General features: G+C 42.1%; 1 protein-coding gene across 3 annotated transcripts in view; it reads right to left on the bottom strand.

Annotated features, from left to right (window-relative positions):
• Hivep1 (HIVEP zinc finger 1) overlaps positions 1-13,754 on the bottom strand; it is a 131,801-nt gene that overhangs the window by 114,097 nt on the left and 3,950 nt on the right. The gene's annotated exons all lie outside the window — the stretch shown is intronic.

Here is a 13,754-nt window from a genome sequence, read left to right as displayed (position 1 = left end):
TCGGTGCCTGTGTGACAACACTAGAACTGGCTCTCACCACCCGTGCGTCCCTTGCTAACAGAGCACCATGGGCACATACAAAGAAAATGCAAAAGCCAGAATGGACCTCAGAACTGCTTGTAATCTGGAAGTGTCCCCAGCCCACAGCCACGCAGTGGAGAGCAAAGGCTGTACTCACTCTCACCCTATGAGCAACTGGCCACAGAACACAAAGCCCCACAGGATGACCCATCAGAAACGAGGCTTTAAAATTAAAAACAAGGGAGAGAAATGAACTACAGTAGATGGGGTAGAGAGAGAAGTTGGGAGGGGAGGGGAGGGGAGGGGGGATAGTAGAGGATAGGAAAGGCAGCAGAACACAACAGACACTAGTATGGCACTATGTAAAAACGTGGATGTGTAACCGATGTGATTCTGCAATCTGTATACAGGGTAAAAATGGGAGTTCATAACCCACTTGAATCAAATGTGTGAAATATGATGTCAAGAGCTATGTAATGTTTTGAACAACTAATAATAAAAAAATTAAAAACAAAACAACAACAACAAAAAAAAAAACTGAGGGAGACTAACTTGAGCAGACACCATACAAGATGAGAGAAACGGCCTTCCCAAATTTGGTCCAGAAAATTTACAAAACAACAAATGTAACAACTCACCAGGGAATAAGAATTTTCCAGAAATTGCTACAATCCACTCTCTAAAATGTAGAACATTTAACAAAAACTGTGGAGACAGTGAAGAGAAACAAGAAAGTATGACTCATACTCAGGGGCAAAAGCAGACAACCGAAATTGTCTCTAGGTTACATCTTAATATGTTAAAACTTCAAAGTAGCTATAATATGAGTATGCATGTTTACAAACTGAGAACATGCTTCAAATTCATTAATAACAATATCAAAAAAGATAGAAATCATAAAAATGAAAACCAATGGAAATGGAAATTCTAGATATAAAAAATACAATAAATGAAAGAAAAAATCTAGTAGAGGAGCTTAACATCCAATTTAAGCTGATGCAAGAATCAGCCCACATGAGGATAGCTCCATGGAAATTTTCCAATATGAGGAACAGAAAGAAAAAATAAATATGAGCAACCTCAGAGACCAACAAAACACCCAACGCACCCAGAGTCAGACCTCTGTGGCCATGAAGTCAACCAACTGCATAGCCAAGATGTTCTTTTCAAAAGCAGCATCTATACTGAACCCACATAGACTTCTGTTCTTGTCATTATTCCCTAAATAATACAATGTGACAATTATTTGCTCAGTGTTTGCACTATTCTAAATAAGAGATCACTTAAAGTATGCAGGGGAATATGCAAAGGTGTGTAATTCTATATAAGGGGCCTGGAGCATCTGTAGATTTTGGTAGCTGAGGGGAGGGTCCTGAAAACAAGGACCCTTCGATACCTATATATGAGATGGGTGGGAACAAGGGGAGGAAAAGAACATTTAAAGAAATAATGGCCTCAAATACCCAAGTTTGGTAAAAATAAAAAAAATACTCTGGATATCCATAAAGTTCAACCGAATTCCAACTAGGATAGGCACAATGAGATCCACATCTAAATATATTACACTCAAACTGCAGAAAGACAAAGAAAAAACAAACCTAAAAGCACCATGCAAAACACATTCATCTCACACACGAGGGCGGGGGAAACAATAAACAGCTAACCTCTCATCAGAAACTACAGGCGCCAGGGGACAGTGGAACGTTCATGGTGCAGACAGAAACCACCACCACCTAGGAACCCAGAATTCTTCAAAACTGAAGGAGAAATAAAGACTTTCCACGAATTTTTAAAATGTTTGCCCTGAAGATCTGCCTTACAAGACATGCTATAAGAAATCCTTTAAGTTGAACCAAGTGACACAAGATCACAACAAATTCACAGAAAGAAGTAAAGAGTGCCCCAAATGATCGATATGTAGGTAGTTCAGACTTGAATCAATATGCCAGTAGTTAGTAAAACTCTAATAACATTTTTTCGAATACCGTTTCTCAATTTTTTAAAAACATCAGATCGTATAAGCAGTGACTTAACACTACACAGTTAGATTTAAGCACACAGGAACCAAACATGGCATGACAGAAGGGGAAGAAAAGGAATTCTGGAGCCAGTTCCTCCATCTTGCCCAAGCTCCGTCAGCACCATTCTCACAGACAGTGGTCCATTCTGATGTATGTCTCAATTTCCAGAGCAATCACTAAGAAGACTAATCAAAAGTACAGCAGGAAAAAAGAAAAAAGAAAGAAAAATCAAAAGTTCACAAAAATACCAAACATAAAAAAGGCAATGCAGGTGGAACAGAGGAACAAAAATCTGAAGAGAATAAAAAAGAAATAGCCAAATAGAAGAATCCAAGAGCAATTACATGAATATGGCAGAACGGAGCCACCCCAGGTATGACAATCCCAACAGCAAGGTGTCCACAGAAGCAAGACTTGGTCCTTGTAAGCAAAAAGTTCAAAGTAAGAGGACAGGAAAAAACAGGTCAAACAATAACCCTCCACCAGCCAGAATCTCTGTATAATAATAGGTAGAATGACGTCGTCCACCAAGTGACCCAACTGAGTTCTGAAAACTGCCCATCTCACTGCACCTTGAAGGGACTGCAGATGTTCAACCACTGCTGAGTGGACAGATGAGATGTGGTATATCCACCTAAAAGAATGTTACTTAGTAATAAAAAGTAACAAAAGTCTAACCCATGCTAAAATGTAGATGGCTGCAACATACTATTCTAAATGAAAGAAGCTAAATGTAAAACCTGCACACCATGAAATGTGACTTACTCAAAGTCCAGAAATGGCAGAAAGCAGAGCAGCAGTCGCCTGGAGCAGGGCCATGTGGACTGACCACAAACCCACCCGCCCAGGGAACTCCGGGGAGGAGACACGGCCCACGCCCCATGCTGGTGCACCTGCCCAACTCCGTTCATTCACTAAGCATCACTAAAGGGCCCACTTGCGGGGGGGGGGGGGGGGGGGGGGGGCGCTACTGGCATTGCTCCAAGTCCTTATGTCTTAATAAAGCATTCCCCTTAGAATGACTGAGGCAGCAAACTGCTGTCATGAGAAAAGGTTATCTTTCCATGAAAGAGCGTACATCAAGGACAAACTGACTAGTTCCTCCAAGAGGCCTCGTCCTTCCACTGTGGACCCACCGCCAGGGGAACTTCTCCCTGGACACAGGCAACGATGACTTTGTCCTGCTGAGCAATCGGTAGACTCACCCCTACTAAAACAGTAGCTGTAGGACCCCCTATATTTCACTCCTCTACAGAAAGATGTGACGTTCTTATTCATTTCCAAATATAAAGGGGGTTATAAGTTAAATCAAGTCTCTATTTCGAAGGGTAAGTATTTTAGGCTCTGTGAGCCACAGGCAACTACTTGACCCTTGATGCTGGTGCATGAAAATAGCCATGACAGTAAGTCAACAAGTGGACATGGGTATGTTCCAGTAAACCCACTTAGGAAAACAGGTGGAGACTGGATTTGGCCCAGTGGGCTGCAGTTTGCTGACCCTGCCCTAGAATAACAGCTTTTTAAAACTGAACAGTAAATTACAGGTCAACACTCACCCCCACCACCCAAGTCTTGTTCACAAAGAAGCAGCTCAATTAAAGTTATGACATATTGTGCTTATGCTGGCTTCGTCATATGCACGATGATTTTATGAACTAGGAAAATAAAAAAAAAAAAAGATCACTCTTTTAACTGCCATCCTTCCTTGAATATCAGCAAACACCGTGCCCTGTGTCAAGGCTGCTTGTTAATTTTAAAGCATGCTATAGACCGTGCACAGACTCCTATATGTTTTAAGTACTTAGTACCTACCTAGTAGTATTAAAACACATCACTTGGTAATCTTATCATTTCCATAAACAATCTAAGAAGTTATCCACATATCAAATCTAAGAAGTTTTCTTTCCTCTTTTGATCCTTTTTTTTTTTTTTTAAAGATCAAGGTCACTGAGAAACCCCCTCTAATCAAGCAAACTGGACCAACAATCAGCAACCCCTTCTACAACTCCAACTCTCCCATTCTCTCTTCTACCCAAGTCTCAAAACAACTTATTTTCCCTGCCAATCTCTCCTTTTTTCAAACCCATGTCTAATCTCTTCCTCATTCAGGTTTTCATTGAGACAAAACTGGCCTCTCCAAGAAGTATTTTTCCCTGTCAGTTCATCCCACTGACACTGCTTTCTTTCCGTTTGCCTTTGGGAATTGTGTGCTGCGTGTACCACGTCAGTCTGAAGTCATCTTTGTTGGGTCACACTACTCTTGGATCTTCTTCCTGTGCTTGGAGACATACTACATTTAAAAGGCAGGTATTCGGTTTCTCAGCATAGTCTACCATCAGTGTTACTGTTCCTAGAATTAAAATGGAATTACTCCCATCTGACCCCCTAAAAGTAGTTCTTCTTCTGCCCTTCATCTATACCTGCAAAGTGGAAGAGTCCACGACCATCAAAAACAGTAGGCTTTTTCTGCATTCTACTGTACACAATACAAGGACAAATTATAGGACGTTATATTCTATACCCTGCTTAAAGTGTTAATGTTGGGGCTGGGGTTGGGGCTCAGCGGTGGCATGCTCGCCTAGCACATGCGAGGGCCTGGGTTAGATCCTCAGCACCACATAAAAATAAATAAAGGGAGTGTCCAACTACAACTAAAAAATAAATGTTTTTAAAACTGTTAACGTTTTCACATTGGTTTCCCCAGAAATACTAACACTTCATGTCAGAAATTTCAACCATTAAGCCAAGACTCTCACTTAAGTATTGCCGTTCTTCATTTTAAGTAAGACACTTCTACTTTCCACCACATATAACTCAAGCAGATCATGCAAGCAACGGTATTTAATGGTCTTTTATCTTTTAAAGAGTGTGGAAATTCCCATTTGGGATAGCAAATCCAACTTGGAGTAATGTATACAAACACAACTCTGAAAGGGACTTTCAACAACCAAAGACTTAAAAGGGAAAAAAAAAAATCATTCTAACTCTGACCTCCTGAGTCACCTCAGCTCTATGAGGTATGCTTAATAAAGCTTTACTTGATAACTAAAGAGCATTTAGAAGCCCTCACTGATCAGGAACCAGCTGCTACTGTCAACATGGCAGGGAAAGCAAAAGGTCAGAGCAGAGGCACTGGAGACAGGGACACCAGCTGTGCACCCCGGGCTGAGAGCAGTCTCTGTGCTTCACTCCCCTGTCTTTAAAGCAGCACCTATCTCCTGTGCTTGTAATGAAGGGACTGCAGATGTTCACCCACTGCTGAGTGGACAGATGAGATGTGGTATATCCACATCTAAAAGTACTAAAAGCACTCTGACTGGATACTAGTACACAGACTGGCGGAAAGAAGCTCTTTTCAACATCACACAAAAACTATACAGAGCAGCCTTCCCCTTAGCCTACAGCAAACCATAACTATGAGAAGCAACAGGATGTTTAAAAGCTGGAGACAGGCACAGTGGCATGCTCCTGCAGTCGAGCTACTTCTACTTGGGAGGCCAACCAGAAGGATCACTTGAGCCCAAGGATTCAAGGACAGCCCGGGCAACAGTGAGACATCTAAGCATCTCAGCTCACAGCTGAAATTTCAAACTCTGTCTTAAAGAAAAGAAAAATAAAACCGGAAGGAAGACCCCACAAACTTCATCTTAACAAGAAACAAATGATCTACTCCAAGTCAACTCACTTAAATTCCTCTCTAGAGAAATTCATTCCTCATCTGTAGTGAGGAGGTTAACTACGAGGTCTCCAAAGTCCCCATTCCCACCATGACACCTGTATGATCCTCCCAGAGAGGCACCACCTGTCCACTAAGCACAGGCAGCCACCCTCCAGATCCCGGTGTCAGCTCACCTCCATTCCCTTCTTACCTATTTTCAGACTGTCACACACTGTCCTGATTGTATGTCTGACCTACTTTTATTTGGATACTATAACTGTGAAGCACTTATCTTTCTTCGTCACTGGCAAATCTGAAAGAATTGGAAGATAAGCACATGCAAGCACTCTTCAAAACCATCAGTATGTCTGGCTGAATGCACACTCTAATCATCCGGACTCACAGAAACACCTAAGCCCCAGAAAAACCAGAATGACTCTTGAAGACTACCAGAGTTCCACCGCATACTTAGGGACGTCTAAGTTAATTACACAGTAATTTTAGTTAAAGAGTTGCCAATATTTTGTAATCACTTTGTATTTTTTTTTGAAAACTTCTGCACAATAGCACAGTCTTAGAATACTGTCTAAAGCAAAATCCATAGGAGAAAATTTCAAAGAAACGTCTCAGAACTTTTCATCTTAAAGTCATAGAAAAAATGGAGAAAGTAAAAACTGATACAATCATGAAAGATCAGCCTAAAGCCTACTGGTCAAAAAGACCTTCTTTCTGAAAAAATGGCTTGAACATTGAGAAAAAAGAACCCTATTTGGTTTTAAAGTTTTAGTGCTTAGTGAACAATGACTAACAGTAATCTGTGGCATCTTTTGTAATTTGCATATTAATAATATGCAAAATTTATATTTAATTAATATGCAGAATACTGCAAAAATGTTTTAAAGAAATTAAATATGTGAATGAAAAATAAAGGACTTAATTTATTCATAAAATATCTTTGTATATAACACGAGAACCAACATTAGTCCAGACTTATTCAAATTACTGCATTCTAAATGTGGAGCTTAAAAATGTTTGTATATGATAGGAGATTTTTATGCACATTATGTATTTTTCTATTCTCCAATAAGATAAAATTATACCTCATCAGAACATATTTTGTACAAAGATGTTCTAAAATAAAATCATTACTCTGGTTAATCATATTATTACATTTTATATTTGCTTTCAAAAAAGCATTTGGCTAATGTTAATAAGCATTCTAATAGCATCAAATAAGTTCTCAACATGAGATGGAAAATAATTATCTACAGAAGGTTTTGCTATGTTAAATCTAGTCTCACATTGTGCCCTAGTCCGACTACACCACGTCAGCTATTCACATGACAGCTCCTAATACCATCAGTGGCTTTTTCACCTACAGCAGCAAAGACTAGTTTTTAAATTTTTATTTCTTTCCTTTCTCTCCACAGTCATACACAGAATTTCTTGTCATTTTTAAATAAGCTATGAGGTTGTTTTCCTACAAGATTTCTGATTGTCAGCACCGGAGCTGCCAACCTAATATTCAAATGTGAAGAACATATGAACAGCTAGAATCCCACATAGAAATCATTAATATTAAAACTATTCTACTCATAAACTCAATAGGATAATCCCTACATTAACAAGGGAACATAAGAGATGGTGTACGTGGTAGATTTCATAAAACCACTAAAGTAGGCCCACAAATTGGCTGCAAATGAAAACATTCACCTTAGATTAATCTTGAAACCCAGCCTGAGTTTCTCCTGTCTCACAGGGCAGAGCAGGGGACAGAGAGATGGGACCCATCTCAGCAGCTAAAGAGAGCCCTTCACTTCAATCCCGTGGGATCTGTGATGTCAGATATCTTCCAATCGTTCAATATAACAAAAGCACTCATAATCCGCGTCCTGCAGCCAGATGGAAACAAACACTCCATTTCACTCCACCACAAACAGGGCAAGGTCTGAAGGAGCTTCAGTGGGAAATAAAGGAGGTGGCATGCTTACTAGGAATTTTCCTTCCAAAATTACTTTCTGCACTGACCTCCCTATTCCAGATCCCAAGCCTGGAAGAGTCAGGATAAGAAGGTACACGTCAGTAATCAAGCTAAGCACAGATACACCTCCTCTGTTGGCATAAACTGCAGTAAAAGGTTTGACATGGGGAGCCTGTTTCCTCTAGGAAGCACATGCATCCCAAGTTTCACATAAACCAGTTTTTTAGGAAGAACAGCTGTCTGTACTGAGTGCCTCCCCTGGTCAGCTCTGTTGAGGATGAATGCAGCTGCCATGCTCTCTCCTCTTCACACTCTCCCATCACTCTACAGACGACGAAACCTACACTCCAGGCTTCTCCAAGGCCATAGCCAGCTAACCACACCACGAGGCCAAACTCGACCCTCATTCTAATCAAATGTACCAAAGGGATAAACTCTAGGAATCCTATGGTAAAACTTATGTTCATCGTGAAGTTGGTAACAACTTCTTGGTTTATCTGCTCGAGCAATTAAAATTCTGTTTTATCACAAGTTTTTTTTTTAAACCATAGACATTTTATTAAACATCAGAAGCATTTCCTACTCAAGGTTTAAAAACATAAACAAATTTCATGAGTACAAATCATCTTGCTAAAAGCTAACACATCTAAATATTCCCCTGATGAGCACAGATGACCAAAATAGTCTCTTCTGGCATATTTATAGTCCAGCTAAGATCACAGATCTGTGAGGAATCATTAAAATACAATATCACAAGTACAGAAAGGCACATGTGGCCCACGACACTGTCTGTCTATGGAGGCAGGGGCAATTGGGACAAAGAGAGAAGAGAAGCGGGAGGATTCAAAATGAGGAGAGGTCTTCAGCAAACACATCTCCTACACAGAGTAAGAAAACAGTGGAAACGGCGAGGAGCAAGAGGTTCCTTCCAGAAGGCACAGAAATGCTGGACCCGCATGCTGAGCTCCGGGAATGGCAAATGACCAGTCATCAGATACGTCCAAGAACAAGCAGGGCAAGCTTCGCGGTCTCCCTGGCCAACTCCAGACACTGCACCCCATCTCATAAGGTGGGCACCTCTCCGAGCCCCTGTGTGACGGTGGCCATGACCTGATCACCCAAGTGCTCCTCTCAGGGCTGGCTCTCAGAGGAAAAGTCACCATGTTGGGCAGCGTATTCAACCAATGAAAACCAAAAAACAGCCACATCAAATTCTCAAAATTTGTTCTACAAAAGGTTTAATATTTGTATTTTCCACATGGACTCCCCAGTAGATGAGGCTTTAAAACCTTATATCCCAAAACAAAATAGGTAATACCTCTTTCCTATTTTCTAAAACTTTGAAAGATATTCACAATAATGATGAGCAGAGCCCAAAAAGAGCTCTTGGCCCAGAGGACAGGCAGAGAACCCTCTGCAAGTCACCAGTGCCTTCAAGGCACATGAGCCCAGAGCCCAAGCAAAAACCTGGAAGGCAGTGGGGACAAGTGCCACCCCAGGAGGAGCAATGGGCAAGGAAGGATTGCAGGCCCATGGGCTGGTTCTACGGTCACCTCCCCGAGACCACGTGGGAGCTGGGGAGCTGGGGCCCTGGAGTGTGCCAGGCCTTCCCGGGGAACACAGGCCAGCACTAAGCCTTTCTTCTGAACAGAAAGTGCCTCTCTGTCCCAGTCTTCCAAAGTTCTTCAACTTCACCAAGGATAAAACCCATCCTGGGTTTCACCACTGACCTGTCCTTGGTGAAGTCGCGCTGCACAGTGGGAATGGTGGCAGAGACGACGTTTCCTCCTGGACACAGGGAGGAGATGAATCCACAGTGCCCCAGGCCTACGAAGTGGACAGACAACCCATGGGGCCTAACAGCCTCAGCTCTGCCCCAAATTTACTTCCTGCCCTGAACATACCAATTCTTCTCAAACTCTCCTACCAAAGAACCCCAAAGAGCAGATGTGTAAACCCCACATCCTGAGGGCAACATGTGCTGTGCATGCCTGATCGTAAAATCCACGCCAACCTCATCCTCATCCATGAATGATCTCAGGGTCCAATTTTTTATTCTTGCCTGATACTTCAATATATGTATATGTGTGTGCACACACACTAGTAAAATCCCCATTCCAGAAAAACACTGTTATCTTGTGGCTTTGCACATCCACAGGGATACACCTAGCCCAGCTGCAGAACCGAGAATAAATCAGTGAAAGCTTGTACCCGAGAGTTAAAACTGCCATGGAAACATAACATATCCCTAAGATTTTTTTAAGGCATCGGGTTTTTAAAATTGACTTAATTACCATGCAAAGACAAATACTCCACAGACGATGGTCCAAGGAGGCCACTGAGGAGGCCATGGGTTCCACAAACACCGACGCAGAGGCGGCAGCACTGGGGGCAAGCTGGGCTGTGGCTCCGGGTCTGGATTTCTATTTACTCTCCCCCCATTTCACACTTAACTGTAGGAGCGCTGACTGCGGTAAGCCAGCAGGAGATCTCAGGTAAGGCTCACCCCACTTGCCCAACTGTCCGTGAGGCACAAGGGATGTGTCAGAAAGTGCATGTCAGCAGCTCAGGCTCCCCCACCCCACCCCCACCCCACTCTTCCCAGGGACAGAGTTTGGCAGAGATTTTAAGGAGTCCCAGCTCAGCACTTTCTCCTTCATCTCCTGCGGCCTTTCCCAGCAGTAACCAAGCTTCACTCTCATCCAGCCCCACGGAGTGAGCTAGAGGCTCAGAGACCTCCTCTTCCAGGAAGTCTGCCCCACTGCCCGGTCAGAGCAGCATCCTCTCCAGGATGCACCAACCTGCCTTCAGTTCGCCTCTTTGGGCTTCTTCTTCACCTTTCTTTGGTGGTTGAGGATTCATAACTGCCTAAGTTCAGCAGCTTTGTAGATTCTTGATGATGGGCTAGAATTTAATGTACTTCAAAACCTCCTTAAAAACTCTAAAACTACTGTATTTTCAAAAAGACTCAAGTTTTCCAATCAAACATAACCGATATTTGAATATTACAGAGAATAGAGTTTAAATGTTTATGACCCAAAGAGTAATGCCTTCAGATTAACCAGGTACAGAGGCTCCTGGACCACAACAGGGTCATGCCCCATTGATCCTACCCTAAATTAAAAATATCAAAAGCTGAAAGTGCACCCACTACACCTCGCCCCAGCGAGCAACCCCGCCCACAGGGGGCACCGGCTGCTTCCCCTGGTGACCCAGCACTTCCACAGGATCAGACTGCCTATCACTGGCCTGGGGGAACATCCAGGCCCAAAGTATGGTTTTACTGAATTTTCCTTTTCTTCTTTTGTTCTGAAAAGGAGTCTCACTAAGTTCTCAGGCTGGCCTTAAACTCCTGGCCTCAAGTGATCCTCCTGCCTCAGCCTCACAAGTACCTGCTGGGAGTACACGCCAACACACGTCACAGCCCTGGCACATCACTTTCACACCACTGTGAAGCTGAGAAATCCTGAGCTGAGCCAGGGTAAGTCTCAGACTGACTGTTAATTTGGCCAGCCAACAGCTCAGCTCCCACGTGCTGGCCAGGGCAGCAGCAGCCAGCCCACAGGCTGCCTGGGGCAAACTGAAACAGGGCGCCCTCTCTGGACAGAAACCGAAAAAGCAGGGCTCAGGGCTCCAAATGCCATCTCAGCAGGCACCCTGAGTCCAGAAAAGAGGAAGTCACTACCAAAGTTATTTCAGTTTCCATGTGAGGAAGACAAGCAAATACACATTGTTTTCAACATTTTCCATATGACTCTAAAATCAGGCTTTGAAATACCATACTTAGTATTCTCCATCGAAGTCCCACCTCATTAAACACTGTTGTAATTCTCAATTTGAAGTTGGTTCTAGAACATTTTTAGGCAGAAAACAGACACCGTTCCCAGACTCACAGAGTCCAATAAACTGACTACATTTCCAAACAATACCTCATGGTGACTCACTGACTTATTGCTCCAATGAATATTTTCAATTAATTTATTAGATTTTTAAATTATTTCTTACCTTGCACATATGGCCTCCAAGAATTTTTTTGTCACATGCTACCTAACAACATTTCGGTCAACAAGAAAACACATTTCAGGACAGGGTACCATAAGAGGAAAATGGAGCTGAAAAGTCCCCATCACCTCGCAGTGTCACAGCACGAACCTCACTCAGGGGTCTGTGACATTGGCCTGAACCAGCCTACCGCATGGCCGGCCAGCTGTGTAAGTGAGAGCACAACCACAGTCAGTGCGTGAGACTTGATGATAAACACCTGTTACTGGCTCGTGTATTGATTATCCTTTAAATCATTTATTTTAGAGGTTTTTTCTCTACATATTAAAAAAAAAAAAAAAAAACATTAACTGTGAAATAGGGTTGGGCAGGTGCCTCCAGTGGTTCCTGGAGGAAGCACCCTTCCCACAGGAGGGGACCGCTCTTGGCCCTCCAGGCCCTCCATGGAGTGAAGGAGAAAGGGGAAGACAGAGGCCAGTGACTGTCGCCTGTGCTGCCTAAGCTTTTAACAAAAAAAAAAAAAAAAATTAAAATTAAAAATTAATAATAGAAAAAGGCTTGCACAATAAGAATATGAAGAAAAGTAAGTGTTATTATAAGAGTCGAAATGTTAAAAACTTCTTAAAGACTTTGTAGAGTAAAAAAGAAATAGTAAGCTAGGCTTCCAGTAAGAGGAAGTCCCCATAAAGTCATCTCAGACTCTAAGTGAGGAAGACGAGCAGATGCACATTCATCTTTCAACATGCTCTGTAGGACTCTAAAATTGGACTTCAAAACACCATACTTAATATTCTCCATCTAAAGCCCCACTTCATTAAACACTGGTACTTGTGATTCTCATTTGAACTTGCTTCTAGAACTTTTTTAGGGAGGAAACAAATACTGTTCCTACGCTCAAGAAGGCCAAAAAACTAATGTTCCCAAATAAAACTCACAGTGAGGTATTATTGAATTAATATCTAAACAAAGATATTATTGAATAAAGAACTTTTGTGAATTTAGTGCAGCCTACATGCCTGATGTGCATAAAGGCCACAGGGTCCTCCGGTCACATCCAGGCCTGCACATTCACTCTCTACCCACACCGACTCCCCCCAGAGCAACTTCCAGCCCTGCACACTCCACTCCTGCGAAGTGTTCTAAGAAGGTGGACAACTTTTTACCTCTGACTATATTTTTATCCACCCTTTCTACCTTTAGATACACAAGTACTTACCATTGGGTTTCAATTGCCTACAGCATTCACAAAGTAACACACTACACATTTGTAGTCTTCTTCGAGCAACAGGCTATACCTTACAGCCTGGGCGCACAGTAGGCTAGACCATCTAACTTCAAATAAGTACTCTCTCTGATAACTGCACAACAATGAAATCACCTAATGACATGTTTCTCAGAATGTAGCCCTATCAAGTGATAGATACATGACTATATTTCACTAGAAATTTTATTCTGTTTGAGATTATTTGCTTTAATAGTTCTTTGCTTTAGTAGATAAGTGCAATATTATCTGCTAATGTTAAATATAAAAGATAACAGCTATTTCTAGTTGATAAAACACATTGAAATACAAATTTTTTAAAATAATCAGATCAAACATACTTATTCTCCTACTAACGTATCTCTTTATATTTAAAACACTCATTTTTCTGTCTTTGTATGAAAGTTATTTATTTATTTATTGGGGGGGTGGGGTCTGGTATTGTGGACTCAGCCCAGGCCCTCAAAAGCAGGCTGAGCACAGACTCTGCCATTGAGCTACACCCCAGCTCTATACACAGATTTCTGACTCAGTGATTCCTTGTGGAAAATTAAGTCAATTTGTTTTGAGCTTCATGAATGATGGCCAGGGTAAATGTCAACTATAACTCTCTTCACTTCTTATCTGGTTAACCTCACTTACAGAGCAGAACAGAAATAAATCCCTAAGGATGCATGGGGAAGGAATGAAAATAAAAACATAAAATTCATGGTGATCCAGCTGGCAAAGAGTATCAACCACTCACTCCCAGCTCCTCAATCCCAACATGATTCCTCTTAAGAAACTCAGCCTTCAATCCCTGCAGATGGC

The sequence above is a fragment of the Urocitellus parryii genome, chromosome 8, assembly GCF_045843805.1.
Source record: "Urocitellus parryii isolate mUroPar1 chromosome 8, mUroPar1.hap1, whole genome shotgun sequence".
NCBI lineage: Eukaryota > Metazoa > Chordata > Mammalia > Rodentia > Sciuridae > Urocitellus > Urocitellus parryii.
The sequence above is the reverse complement of the archived record's forward strand: the minus strand, read 5'-3'. Positions and strand labels throughout refer to the sequence as shown.